Below are 4751 nucleotides of genomic sequence, written 5' to 3' on the forward strand. Positions count from 1 at the left end.
TTCCCACGGTTAGTATGCGATCACTAGAGGGCAACATTCTCCCCTCCTCATCAAGTGTCAAGAACAGCTGATCGCAATGGTCTCTCCGCGCGAAATTTGCTTGTTTTCTAGATTCACGCGCGCGGTTTCTTTAAATTCTCCAATATTACTAGAAACTCGCACACTCGATATTGGCACAAATAAACCGAATTACTTAGTTACACTGTACTCAGGCTCAAACAGTCTTTTCTACAATCAATTCTACAATGACTCACTGTAATAGTCTTACACTGTTATTCATCCAACAATATATTGTGAAATATTAACACTGGAGTTTTCAGTACTTTCTCTCGTGGGCGATAACGCAATAATTCACTGTACTCACAAATGATTATTCACTGAATGAACATAGACATATATATGGTATATAAATCAATCATCAATACATGGAAAATAAATAGTTTCTGGGCACATAGCCTAACCTCCAAATACTGGCATAATATTATATATAATTTACCACTATATGTTCATATAAAAAATCTATAGAAAGATATACACAACACAGTAAATTTATCACTGGTTCCTGGTGCCTGTACACACCAATAATCAACATGAATATTACTAAGGGGGCGTTAGTTAGGGTTCATAAAAGTTGTTCTAGTGCAATGAAAATTTATTGACGTGTTACACGTGAAGAGGGCTGCAAGTGGTCCAAGTTTCAGCATCGCAGCCTAAATAGAGAGGGAGAAAAAAAAAAAAACTTTTTTTAACCATTTTTTTACATGTTTTAAAGTTGATATAACAAATACAAATATCAACTGATATTATTTCTATGATACTCAGCTATCACAATACTATATAATAAAGGTTGTCTAGTGGCATTATTATCCCAAACCTATTTAGTGCAATAATACAAATTTTCAAAGTTCACCCAAAAAATTATGCAACAAAATGATGTTTATAAATATATATAAAATCAATAAATGATCTTAGGGGAAATATATAACTTGGGTTTTTAGAGGCACAGACTCTACATATAATGTGCAAGTTCCATGTAAATTGAATAATAAATAAAAAAGTTATTCAACCATATAGTTGCAAATTAGTTACCTGTAAAAAATGAAGGTCAAAGTTCAGCCACCTTTGGCTGAGGTTGATGAACTACCAATTTCAATCAAAATTACCACCCTTGTAGATTGGCATTCCTTCAGTAAGGTGTGTAAGTTCCATGAAGATCGCCTGATAAAAAAAAAAAAAAAATTATTAAAAAAAAAAATAAAAAAAAAAATAAAAAAAAATAAAAAAAAAGACAGCAGCTTTATATTTACAATTATTTATGATATAGTATCAAGATATAAAAAATAATACATACTAACCTAATATAATTGGTCTGAAATATGCAACATCTTGCAACATCAAGAGGGAGAACGTCTTGAGTTGCAGGTCTAAGATCTTGAGTGGCAGGTGCCGCAGGTGGTGTGGCAGGTGCCGCAGGTGGTGTTGCAGGTGCAGCAGGAGGTGTGGCAGGTGCCACAGAGGTGTGGCAGGTGCCACAGGAGGTGTGGGTGCCTGGGTGTGAGGCGAGGTAGTGTGTTGTGGGGGCGGGAGGCTGCCCTCTCTCTTCACTCAAGGGAACTCTTGTTTTGCCTCAGTGTGGCTTTACGCTCCTTCTTTACTTGGCTAACGCGTAGAGCTCTTGCCTTTAGAGCTTTCTTCTTGTCCGATACTATATCCATTGTGCAGTATATGCAAGAAAATACGATCTGTGCGAGCGCGTCAGGCATACGACCGCCGGCACAGACACTGAGAGGGTGACTAAGCCAGTAATCGGATTATAGCCCCTCCCTCTCACAGAAGACAGTTGCCAGCGAGTGTGTTTATAATTTGTATATGCATAACAAGATATTCTCCACTCTATTGCGAAATACTAGACGCTTACAACGTATGACGCATCACCCTACGGCGCACCCGAGCCGCGAGGACCAGATTTCGGACAATTGTGGCTGGAAAATTTACTCTAATTACGTTATTTATTATCATAACATTAAACGGTTTGGACCACGGTGTTGCCAGAACGTTGTAGTATTTTTATAAATTTTTCAGAAAAATTCGTGTTTGGCCGATTTTTTTCGGCCAAACAATAATAACGCCCCCTTGTACTCTTGATAGTACTGTCTAGCACACTGGTGCTTTACCGTGACATGGGTGAGACTTGCTCACGACATATAAAATCCTCAGGCTAGATAATATAGCCGAATAACATAGCTAACTAAAGGGGAATGGGGAGGGAACTAGAACCACCTACTTCACCCTATCCTCCGATGAGAGTCGAGATGTAGCTCCTGGTCCTCGTGTCGGGAACGCCCCCACACTACACGTCGTCGTGTCCTACCAGAGCCTCTCGTCGTCCCACCGTTTAGCGCGTCGTCTCCGTGCCTCCTCACTGCAGGTCCGTTCTCCTTCTTGACTTCTTGAAGGTTGGAGTCGGTCTCCTGGCCGTCGTCTTCTCCCAGCAACGGCTGTCGCCTACGTCTCAGCTACAGTCGTCCGGTTTCCCCAAATAGTCCTCTCTTCCTCAGCTACCCAGTGGCTCTGTCTGCCACTACGCTGTCACGAACTGGTGAATTGCCACAGACGCCACATACGTCACTGCACGGCTTCACTGCTACTGGCACAGTACCTGACTGGAGCACTTGTTGCTCAAATAACCGTCAATTCCCTCTTCTGGTTCAACACATGAACTAGGGAAGACTTCTCAGAGTACTGGCGGACTTCAGGTGACGCGTAAATCCACGGGAGCGAGATACAACTGTCCAACTGACAGGACCATCCGTCGCACGTCCGACCTCTATGACGTGTCGTGTCTGACTGCTGGCGCCAGCCCGGCGCGCTGGCCGGACCCCCTTCCTTCGTGACGTCACTTTCGCCACGGGAGGTTTTCATTGGCTCCCGGTGCCACACTGCTGTCGGTGACCAATCCGGTGCCACTGACGTCACACGGTTTTGGCGGGAGATCAGGGAGGTAAGCGCCATCTTGGCCCCCTAAAGGGCCTAAACCACAGGCCAAAATATTACTATTTCACAAATTTCCCGGCTCTCCGAGAACACTTCACTCTCTCCCATATATCAAATTGCAGCCTGCAACGTAGAGAACGCTTGGGAAAAGTAGACATGACTCTACTGCAGGCGTGGGAGAATTATAAGGGGGGGAACTCCGTCACATACCCCTCCCCTTAAAATAAGAGTCATGTCTGGTTAGTGCATGCGGGATAGGGCGTCCGCTACTGCGTCGTCCTTCCCCTTGATGTGCTTGACCTTGATCCTTGTCAGACTCTCAGTGCGGGTGAGACTGGTGCCGTTCGCCCTGGACCACTTACTTTCCTCCTCCGGGAGTTCTCGGTCCCTCGGTACACTCAGACCCGTCTTCCGCTGGGTTTCTCGGGTATTCGTTCCGTCCTGTTTGGCGGCTCTACCTTCCACAGTGATGAAAGGTCTCAGGCGGCCTGCATGACACACCTGTTTCTTCCGGGGTCCATCCGGCTTCCCAATCTCGTACGACACTGGACCCAACCGTCGCAGCACTCGGTATGGTCTCTTGAACCGCGACCTGGTCACTCTACCTTTACCTGGCAGCACAACCATTACTTTGGATCCGGCCTGAAAATCCCTCTGCGCAGCTCTCCTGTCGTACCACTCCGACATCTTACGTTGCGCCTTCTTCAGGAGTTTCCTAGCCAGTCCCTTCGCTCTAGTGAGACGTTCTTTGAACTTCTGGACATATTTATTCACCGTTCCCACGGTTGCTCCTGGCGTCCATCGTTCCTTCATCATGAATAGCATGGCATATATAATATATATAAATGGAAAGTAAGCCTTCTCAGGACCCACACGTCCTCCTTCGGCCTTACTAACCAATTTGGGGAACTCCTCCTGCTGTAACTCTCCGAGACGAGTGCGGTTTACCCCTAGAGAACCAGTAAGTGTCACCTGCAACTCACCATTCGGGCTACCTTCGCCCTCCGCTCGTTCTCTGGGTCCTACGCAGAGGTGATCTGTTCCCAGGCTGTCAATCGACTCCTCAGCCCCATCAGATTCACAACCTCTTGGTTCTTCGCGTTGTCTCGGTGTCACAGTACAAACTGGGATCGCCACCGGTGCGATTCCCTTCTCGTCCCCACAGGCGTTCAACTCCCGCCTGTCTCCTTGTACTGTTCTATGCACTCTTCGCCCTTCACGAGATGCGGGAGGACGTATCCTCCACATGCGTCATTCCCCAAGATGACCTGCGCCTCCATCTTGGGCATTGATGTACAGACTCCCACCACTAGGGTCTGGCAGCCATAGTCGGAATTTAAAGTTACCTGGTGTAGGGGCATCCTCACTGGGCCTCCCACAGTGGTCACACGTGCCACCCCCACACTGGTACTTTCGTAACCCTCGGGGAACAGGGTTTCACTTACCAGGGTAAAGTCAGCCCAGGTGTCTCTTAGCATCTTCACTGGGATGGGGTCTGCGACCCCCATCCTTACGGTTCCTTGACACACGAATGGGTGAACTTTCTTTTCCCCATTCAGCACGGGTTCATCCCGCACTCCCTCGGCCCTCTGGTCCTCGAACATCACTAAAGCAACGTGTCCCCGCTGCTTAGGGCGTCTGCATTCCCGCGCGACGTGTCCGGGTATTCCACAGTTGTAGCAGCGACCCCTCGGCGGAGACCATCCGCCACCTGCTCGCCTTAGCACTGCCTCCAGAGACCGTCACACCCTGTGTCT

General features: G+C 47.1%; 1 long non-coding RNA gene across 1 annotated transcript; it reads right to left on the minus strand.

Annotated features, from left to right (window-relative positions):
• Positions 1–637: 637 nt before the first annotated feature.
• LOC138365748 (uncharacterized) lies at positions 638–1811 on the minus strand. Its single transcript, XR_011228975.1, has 3 exons — positions 1356–1811; positions 1090–1218; positions 638–710 (listed from the first exon to the last, which is right to left on the minus strand). It is a non-coding gene; the product is annotated as an uncharacterized lncRNA (long non-coding RNA).
• Positions 1812–4751: the final 2940 nt, after the last annotated feature.

The sequence above is a fragment of the Procambarus clarkii genome, chromosome 17, assembly GCF_040958095.1.
Source record: "Procambarus clarkii isolate CNS0578487 chromosome 17, FALCON_Pclarkii_2.0, whole genome shotgun sequence".
Lineage (NCBI taxonomy): Eukaryota > Metazoa > Arthropoda > Malacostraca > Decapoda > Cambaridae > Procambarus > Procambarus clarkii.